This window comes from Bombus vancouverensis, chromosome 18 (genome assembly GCF_051014615.1).
Source record: "Bombus vancouverensis nearcticus chromosome 18, iyBomVanc1_principal, whole genome shotgun sequence".
Classification (NCBI taxonomy): Eukaryota; Metazoa; Arthropoda; class Insecta; order Hymenoptera; family Apidae; genus Bombus; species Bombus vancouverensis.
Window position 1 is genome coordinate 1,042,989 of NC_134928.1, and position 10,713 is coordinate 1,053,701.

The 10,713-nt window shown below is 36.9% G+C and overlaps 1 pseudogene across 1 annotated transcript; it reads right to left on the reverse strand.

Annotated features, from left to right (window-relative positions):
- Positions 1–498: 498 nt before the first annotated feature.
- Positions 499–7,837, reverse strand: LOC117161887 (uncharacterized; annotated as a pseudogene). Its single transcript, XR_013060729.1, has 3 exons — positions 7,690–7,837; positions 7,179–7,295; positions 499–4,060 (listed from the first exon to the last, which is right to left on the reverse strand). The product of XR_013060729.1 is annotated as an uncharacterized LOC117161887 (transcript).
- Between the last annotated feature and the right edge of the window lie 2,876 nt (positions 7,838–10,713).

The following is a 10,713-nucleotide window of genomic DNA, read 5'->3' on the forward strand; positions in this document are numbered from 1 at the left end:
TCAGATTAAATTCGATAGAAGCTTCGGTTTAAATTTCTAAATCCTGGTTATTGGCAGAATCTGTAAAATTGTATTTCTTCTGACACAAAGACGCTTCATGTTTCCATAGAGAGGATTTGTTTTAGCGCAGTCACTGCTGATCGATTATCGCGGTGAAAACAGGATGGAACAGCATAACCCGACAAATACGTCGTTATTTTCTCGTTGATGGTTCAACAGAAACGTAGCTTCAATCTTCTAATTAACGTTGCTTGTACAAAACGTCTCGAATCAAAGTGCTGTATTCAAGTTCACCCTATTTCGAGTCCCGAGTATACAAAGACATAATTTTAACTTCATGTCGCGTCTTTTAATTAACGCGAGTCATACACAACGTTCCGAATGCGAGAGTGTTGGTTCGTACAGCAACAAAGGTTGTACGACTGTCGTAGTTTACACGGGGAAAGAGTTTACATTATTTTCTGGAAAATGTAATTTATTAAAGAATACCTACACTTTTAGAAACAGTACACATCGTACTACTAAAATCTACAAATTTCCCGAGCAATCTATTAAGTTTACAAGCTTTCTAAGTTTTAGAAAATACAAACGTTAGCTCTTATAACTGCTCAACTGTTCGTTTCGTTGTACGGCAGAACCGGTGAAAGCTCGTAAAAATAGTTCATTTTCCCGCTGTGAAACAACCAATTTATTCGATTACACGCTGCAACTATTCTGTGATATAAACGTCAATTCTTATGTCTTTATAGAAATTCTAATACGACAATTTTCATTCGCGCTTTCATAGCGATACATATCGTTCTTGGTCTCATGTTCCTCCCGATTATCGTATTGTACGACCGGCACTGTGATGGAAATTGAAATATTTATTTACTTAATATTTAACGTAAAATTAAAATTGCACATTACAAAACATTATCGTTCCCGTACAATTATCATTCGACGTCATTAATCGATAGCTGGGTAAGTAAATACATCATTTCATAATGAAAATTGTAATTACGATCCATATTTAAATTAGTCATCTGTCAAATATGAAACATATCATATAATCATTCCACGTGAGATAAACGAAATGAATTTTTTTAAAATCTCAATATCAAATTCAATAATAGGTTTATCCATTTTTTAACGGATGTTGTAATTATTATATCGAGCGGACGTTTAAACGAATAATCATAGCGAATAAACATTGCAATAGAAGAAAAATGACCAATATCAGATCAATTAAGAAAAGAAATTGCAACATTTACTTACCCTCGCTTCATTTATTTTCTAACTTCTTCAAACATTTACGCTGACCAAAAACAATTTATAAAATATGAAGATCCGCAAACGCGCACGTCGAACGAAAAACTCGCTTTAACAAAAACTTTTACAATAATGAAATGGGGTAGTGATCAACGTACTTGATAAAATACACACGTACGCACGCATGCACACGCTCACGCACACACACACACAGAAACATATACGTATATGAAAGCACATAAATATAACGCGTTCAAAGAAAAGCAGACAAATTTATTACTCGATTTATCATAATTTTCATTAAGCTGCTTCAATCGGCACTTAGTAAACGATACGATAACGCGATTAGATCTCTTTATCTCTTATGTGAACAAAACGATGTATATTAAATAAAGTTAGAGACAGAATGGAATATCTAGTTCGCTCGTTTTCTGGCTGGTCGTCTAGCCTAGAATGCTTGACATATTCTGCTTCAACAAACTGAGACCATCGCAAACAATGAACAGGAAGCGCCTAAGGCTGACACCCAAACTTCACTCAATGCTCGATGTTTGAGCCGAGCGCAGTTCGTACTAGGTCAGAAATCATTTGCTTCGTGTGTGTGTGTACTTGACGTGTTTATTGTACGTCTCAATCTAGCCCGATTCTTCAGTATAATAGCGTGAAAATTGATTTTGAAACGACCTATAAATCAAAGAATTAAATATTCTCTATGCTTTTATTTTACGATTATCTTAATTTATCCAAAGAACCATGAACACATGCGAAAAGTCTGATCCAATATATCGCGGTCGCGCGCCTCGCGGGCGAATCGTGCGAATGAACGTGTAGCTTATCTGCGTGGAGATGTGATTCGTAAGCCTTCGTTACAAGTATCGCATTTGTAAGGGTACAATTTCCATGATTCGTCCGGATAATGCTCCAACTTGTACATTCCTTGAAACGATTTACCACATATTGCGCATAAAAAATCATTGCCCTTGTAATAATACGTGTCATGCTCGACTAAACGTTCGTAGGATTCGAATAACAAATGGCATATATTACAGATTGGTTTATCTTCCACAGCGCAATCGGAATTCAACACCAGCCTAGAATCTTGCCCAATATGTAAATGTCGTTCGTGAATTTGAAGACTCTGTTTCTTAACAAATCCTTGATCGCAGACCTTACAAAAGAATTTGTAGTTCACCGAACACGAAGGCGCATGAGTAGCAAGCATGTGAAACTGTAAGAATCTTTTAATGGAAAACATCGTGTTACAAACGTTACACTTTTCTGTGGCTGTTTGGCGATAGATGCGTTCGTGTATGCACAAATTTTTAAGTGTTCAGAATTGTGTTCCACAAGTAGTGCAAGGAATCATGTCAGCTTTCAAAGGTAAGTTACATGTCGAGCTTGTTTCACGAAAACCTTCAAATTCCTCTTTCACATTTTTCGATACTGCTTGCTTGAAAGCGTCTTCGTTTTCCTTTTCCTTTTAGTTTTCGTCTTCGTCTTCGCCTGACACAAAACTAGTAGGCTCCAAGAATTTGTCGCATTTCTCCAAACGGACCACGCATTCTTTATACTTAACTTCAGGTGCAGATCTTCTACTTTGGTCAAATATATAGGGGAACTTGTTTGTTTTAAAAGATTGTCTTGATCTTCCAAAGGTCTCAAACTCCAATAAATCGTAAAAATCATATAAAGAAGAAAAACATCTTTTCTCTGACCTAAGGTTGTAAGGCGTATTGCGCGAGGTATTAGAGCTTCCAGGTTCAGCTTTTATTTCGTTCCTTAATAAAGATATCATTGTTTTTAAATTCACATGAGTTTGAACAAATGGTCGTTTCCTAACAGGAGATTCGATTCGCTCAACAGAAGTAGACGTCTGAATAACTTCTGCAGCAGTTGATGTCTTGTTACTAAATGTGTCGAACGTTGAAGTTGGAATAATAGTCGCAGTAACAGGAATATTCTCCGTATCGATAACTTTTTCCGGGCAAACCCATTTGTCATTCGGTTTGTCTTTGTACGTCGATATGAAGCCTGTAAGGACGGTCTGCTTCATCCTTTTCGACTGTGTACAATGCGAATCGTTTAACCATTTCGTGTGCGTAGACTTGATATTGCTGTTCGAACCCTTGATGGATGTACTGTTTAAACTATTAGATGGTATCAAAGGTATATTTATTGAGCTATCTACGTTTTTTGGGCAGGGACTGTGTGAAGTATTTGATTCTGCCATGGCTATACCATCCGAATGATTCGACTTTCCTAACGATTCAGCAGATGTTTTCGTGATTTTGCTTTCACCAGAAAATATTGCGTTCCCATGCGCATGGAATAAATGAGATTGGATATGTCTTTTAAAGGAAAACCTTCGGCTACAAAAATTACATCTATATCCAGACAATTGTTTCGTACGACATTGCTTCTTTAAATGACGTATCAAGGAAAAATGCATAGTGAAAATCGCAGTGCAATTATTACACTTAAATACATTACAGGTATATAATTTGTTATGCTGATCAAATAAATGTTTAGTTCGAAAAGTTAACAAACAAACGTTGCAACTTCTTCTGTTGTTTGAAGGTACTTTATGTTTACTTTTTCGTTTATCAGGATCCGATTTCTTATTTTCTAGATACGTACTTTCTTGAGGAAACGCGAATTCTTCATCTTCAGAATAAACGTCATCCGAAGATTCACCTTTAAACGTCGCTGTTTCATTTTCATTCCCTGTATTCGTATCAACTGGCGACAAATCATCGCAGATCTCCGGATCGATTGGCTCTTCTTTTATTCTTATTGCATAGTCAGAAGGCTGAAAAAAATATACAAACCTAACGTAACATTCTAAAAAACGAAAAATCTATGAAACAGTCCTAGCCTAGTAATTGAAGCCAATCGTGTCATAAATATCATGGGTTGGATAGAAAACTATGTATAGAGCTACAAAACTAGATAGTAGAAAGAACGCTTTATGACGCCATGTTTATGAGTTAGCCAGGTTCTACCATTAAAAACATGAAAAACATAACTGCACAAATCCAGAATACTACATACATAAGAAGAAAGGTGTAAATTTTGTGTAAATTTACAGCTTCATTAGAATTGCTACGAAACTTTTCCTCAACTCCAAACATTTATCATAGGACATGGCCGATCGATATTTTCAAACTATTGTGTAGTGAAGTGGATTATATTCAACTTTCAATTATATTCAAATGGAAGAAAAATCAGATTCGCATACGATATTTTTAACATGGTTGTTTAACGTTATTTCATGAATGTATTCTTCCAAGTAACAAATTGGTACAAAGCAACGAGCGGTTCTTCTATATGTTTAACAAATTGTATATTATAAATGAGAAATGAAATATACGACAGAGCAACAAACACCATGCAAAACTCTAAAAATTCAGTATCATTTGAAAATATAAAAAAACAACTCAAAAAGTTTACAAAAATCACCATGAATTGTTTAAAGTAGCAATATTTGTATCCAATTCGATGGAAAATATTGTAGAATCAATCGCGATCAGTAACCGGTGTGAGAAACAGTCAATGGTAGTAACTGGTCAAAAAGAAGGAAAACGTGACTGTCAACGGTGCTTACATACGCTGATACGATGAACGCATCAACGTTTTTTGATCTTTTATGGTGTATATTGGCTTGCATCGATGCAGAAAGTAATATTATTTCCTTAATTGGTAGGCAAAGCCATTGGGTATATATTATGTATATATTGATATACTGATGTCATTTCACGATACTTTGGAGTCGATGCGTAGCGTCATTACGATACGTTTCCGCTATACAGGCTGCTCAACGAATTTTCTACGCTAGACTATACTAGAACTACTGTCCCGATGCTGTTCGGGCAGTAAGGGACATATGCAAAATTCCTCCCTTTCACTATGTTGCCAATTTGTATAAGAATATATATACACGCGGGTAAACGCACACGCGTATCTGTGCCTCGTTATAACTGTGTGCGGAAAAATTTTGTATATAAACCCACAGCAGCAATACTTTTCATAACGCATACAGCTTTAAACCTGGGCATAAGGTTACACGAGCGTTAAAACGGGCATACGTTTCACAGTCATTTCGTACGTACGTAGAAGTCACGGCATACGAGCGTCGTCTGTTTTGCAGAGCTGGCGGAACAATTACTCACGCCCTATCAGTGTGCTGACACGCAGATGGTCGAAGCGCTAAATTTCTAGTTCTCAAAAATAGCGATTGTTCTTGACTGTGGCGTAAACCATGCTTGACGGAACGTTCGCGACATTGTGTTGTAAAACTTCAATAATATTTCTTTTTAATCTGAATCGATATCGAAGTGCGTTAAAAACTGTAAATAATTTGATTTATACAAATGATTTTTGCAATAACAAATGATTTATAATAAACAAATCTGAAAATCCTTGCACAAAATAGAAAAGTTTTCATTCCGATACAACTATTCGCTATAGAATAATCGCTGGACATACATAAAAAATACGTACTCATCGAACTGATAACGAATAACCAGCGATACGTTCGTGTGACCTGCTTTATTTAAAGTTATACGTTACAAAACGCCTCAGCTGAATCCAATGCCCGTATTTATATAAATACATCAGTGAACAGGTAGCGCACGTTCCCAGTGATGAACGTTCCTGGTACATCTGTGAGTATTAATCCATTATACGGCAATATATTTTTTACAACATACGTTGTTTCAACGCTCGTATGCTTCGACGCATTAATATGATGAAAATCTAATCTTTCTTACTAATCCACTTGGTATCGTACGAATAAATAGATAACATTTCACGATACAACAGCGATTTACATTAATATTACATAAAACATATTTATATATGTATAAATGTAGTATCGTGGACGAAAGGCCTGGGAAATATCGGGCGAACTATGAACAGTGTTGCGAGAGCCGAGGCGCCGTCGGGCCCATCAATGTGTCATCGGTCTTTTCAAGTGCATAGTTTCGTGGAAAAGACCTACGTGACCCTGGCTACGAGCGTCTGCAGAACACGTGTGCGGTGGGCCTAGGAAAAAGGCAATAGAATGGGACAACGGCCAGAGAGTGTGAGTCGAGGAGCAGTTGCGAGTCGAGAAGCAGAGTGCGAGTTGAGCGGAGACGGAGGTTGCGAGTGGCGTTGCCGAGAGAGTGTGGATTGCGTTGTTTTCTGTACGTTTGGTATGAATAGTTCAAGTTAATCAACAATCGTCTTTTCTGTCTGATTAACATCTCTATTGTCCACTCTTTGTAAACATATTACATCACGATATTACATAAATATCAATTTTATATTCTACAAGCCGAGGAAAATTAATAACAAATGATAATAACACAAATGGCAAACATAATCAGTGTACTAAATATTAACATATTAATGAAAATCATTTGTAATTCAATATTTCCATTTTTATAAAATAAAATATGTAAATGAAATTTAATTGTAAAATGATCACATTCGCATAAACTCATTACTCTACAACGGAGCAATTAAATATTATATTGATAACAATAATAAACACGGTTGCATCGATGCTAGACATTCTGCATTACTTTAGTATTTTTAATCCATGTATTATTATTGAGCCATAATATATAAAGTATAGACGCAAGAGATCATAGCGCGTTGGCCAAAGTAGTCTTATAATTGACAGATACATCATACAAAATTTTATTACCATCGTGGAAATTCCTTTTAATTCAACAATTAAGTTTCATTTCTATTACAAATCATAAGTTTGCGTCAGAACGGCCAAAGAAGCAAATCTTACATTGTCATATTGAAATAGTTAAAGAAAGTGGTACATAAACATTAGCTTAATATGTTATATTAACCAAGATTTGTAGAAACAAAATACATTATTCAATACGGTCAAAGTTCACTTATCGAATGATGTTTCAAAAGGTACTTACGTCCATTTTGTTGTCCAATTTTATATCCATGGAGATTGCATAAACGGACCGCACGTAAACTAACACTCGAGCCATTTGCTTTACGAAATTATTATTATTATTAGACAAACTGCTTGCCTGTGCACAAGGAAAATCTATGATTAGTGAGCAGTAGACTTTAATAATATCCTCAAAGAACAATTCGCGTTTTCCTTAAAATATGCCATAACTGCACGATAACAGTAGCAATTTGTAAATGAATATAGAAATTGTATGAGATACAGTTATCAAATACATTTAACAAAACTGTAATTATTTGATAAAAAGTCGTAAAATCAATGAAAAGCAGAAGACAATGGAAGATATTTCAGGTTAACGTGTCATACATGATCTTAAAAGTTGTTTACACTCTCTTATTATTCACTTATTATTCATTTGCATCCAGAACATGTTTTCCTTTGTTAATAGTTCGCGTCAAGATAGAATGTAAATTTTTTATACACATATAAACATGCAAAGAGAGAGAAAATACCGTTCAAACTCGGACACCACCATGAGCAGCACTGTGGGCATTAAAATGGCATCCTCCACTAGTAGCAAACATGACGCTCAGTTCAGATAGGTTCACACGTGGCTGCAGCGCATGCGTCTTACTGAGTAGATTTTCTGACTAACTTCACGTTATGTTCAATACAATTTTTTTGTTCACGTTTCTGTATAAACTCACGTTATATATGTATGTATATCTGTGCATCTAAAAAGCAACACCAACACACGTCAATGAATATCTGATTATTCCTGCATCATAAGTACTGCAAGCTTCGTATTCGTATACACAGGTTTGTAAACTCCAGTAGAGGGGGTAATGCTCTTAATATTCGGAAATGTGCTTTACAAATCGGCCGTTAGTCGCAGCGCTGGCATCAATTTGTTAACACCTTCGTTTGCAAAATTATGAAAAGCAGTTTAGTTTATATTCTTCACCTTTAGTGATAATTTTCATCAATATACTTAAAGTAGACATGCAGTATTTCACGTGATACAAAAGAATGTTGTTTAAATGAATGTGGTTTTACATAATGCTATAGAGTTTAGTTATAGACACGATCGTGCTGCAGACACAAGAAGCGCTGCGCGGCGAAGTGTAACAAATCGATTCAAGTCCCTTACTCGAGAAATGCTTTCTGGCCCTTACATGGCAAATATATGCATACATACACAGGCGCGCGTACACACACACACACACACACACACACACACACACATCTCTTCTTACTGTTGACTCTGTCAAAGGCTCATGAGATACCATTGGTTGTTAAAATATTTGTCAAAATATCTGTTTTATACTCTAGCGTTAAGAATAAGAATCCTATTGCTCAAGAAATTAAAATGTGGTTAAAGAAATGATTATTTGAACCCTATCGACAATTAACTTTTGCAGTCGGTAACTTACCGACAACATATTTATGTGTCAGGTTATCGATAGAATTTAGGGCGCGTAACAATTTTTCATTTGAATTAGCCATCGTTTTGAACAACAGAGATTATATTTACAGGTACAAAAAAAATGACTTTAACAGAGTTTAACAAACATCAGAGGTGTTTAGACACGCAAGATGCAATTGACAATGTTCTTGGGTTCGATAACGAATCCACGGTCAACGGGATAACTCTTTACTAGGCGTAGAATACATTTTAAGCACAAAATACGATTGCTGGGACGCTCAGTATAAACTGCTCGAAGTGTAACTTTCAAAGGCGATCGCACGAATAATAGACTGATGAAAATTTTCCTCGCGTTACAATCGCGTTCGTTTGTTAAATACTCGTTAGAAGCATCGAGAAAGTTCCAATCGCCGTTGCTAGGCAGTTTGTGCCTGGAGTTTTATTATTAATACAACGTGTGTCCCATTATATTGGCACCTCCGAGGTAAAACCACACGTGGCCAGGCCCGTTCTTGAGGCCGTATGCCGCCACAACCACATTTCTAGGGAGAACCATACAACCACTCCACACCTCTGTCAGGCAAAACGTCCATCCCCTGACCGTGGCTACCAGTTATATCACCTCGAGTCCAATCTCACTATCACAAATCGCGAACGATTACAATCAGACTGAATGACAACAATTGCATAATTACCACTATGATAGAATCTAGGCTAAAGTATTAGAGGATTTTCCCAAAATTTCAAAAGAAAGGCTCCGTTTTCCTTTCATCTCCGACATACGTAATGTCATCCGAGATGACATGACACAGACGGAAGCATTTATTTACAGAATATATATCATTTTATATATTCTATTATATTATTATATTCTATATATTATATTATATATCTATTATATATCTATTATATTCTATATATTATTATTATATATTATTATATATGTCGGAGATGAAAGAACACCGGAGCCTTTGGAATTTTGGATAATTCCGCAACATTGTAACCTAGAGTCTACTATAGCTGTAATTGAACAATTGTAGTTATTCAATCCGATTGTAATTGTTCGAGAGTTGTGATAATGAGCTTGGGCTCGAGGCGACAGTCAGTCGCCGAACGTAGCCGCGGTCACGGGATGAACGCTTTGTCTAACAAAGGCATGGAATAATTCTATAGCTCTCCTTAAAAAGGAAATAGTTGTAACACTCGACAGTAAACATTCCAACGGTGTCTGTCCCGTGGTTCGCCACACGCAGACCCTATTCTTCGAGTAAGATGATTGCCAGATGTCGATGCGTCTCCGCAGTACATGTTCAGCTAGCTCGAGGGCCCGTTATAAATCTTAAGATTTAGTCAACTAAAGTCTTTCAAACAGACAAACAGTCTTTGTCCCAACTACGGGAAAATAGGGGAGACCTATCTTTCAACGAGCGGCGTCTCCCACTAGCAACTTTCCCTCGAGGGCGGCTAGCATCTTTTTCTAACCACCGGTATGGAGATTGACCAATTAGCAGCAACGCCAATTTCCCTTACTTTCTGAACGATGGCTTTTCTCGACGAATCCGATGATCTCGTGTCCTTAGACACACCCTAATATAGTTTTCCTCTGTGGCATCATCGGGACGGGAAAGTCACTCTCGCTCGCGATCTTATCGATGAAAAGAGTAACCCTTTACGATCACTGAATATTACGCGTTCGACTTAGATTTTGTGAGTACGTTCATCTATCATCCCGTCGACCGCGATTTCGTTATTGAACCTAGTATCATTGTCATTAGTTCCTCGAGTACCTAACTACCACGGTTACTTGTCCGGTTCTATAATAATCGTATTTGCACTAGTCAATGTCTCCTCTATTGCATAACGACAACGTGTAACGCAAACGAAGATTCGTTTCACGCCCCTAACCCTAATTCTAATGTAAACCCGACATATATGTAGTATCGTGGGCGAAAAGCCCAAGAGATATCGGGCGAACCATGAACAATGTCGCGAGAGCCGAGGCTCCGTCGGGTCCATCAATATGTCATCGGTCTTTTCAAGTGCATAGTTTGGTAGAAAAGACCTACGTGACCCTGGCTACGAGCGTCTGCAGAACACGTGCTCCTAGAAA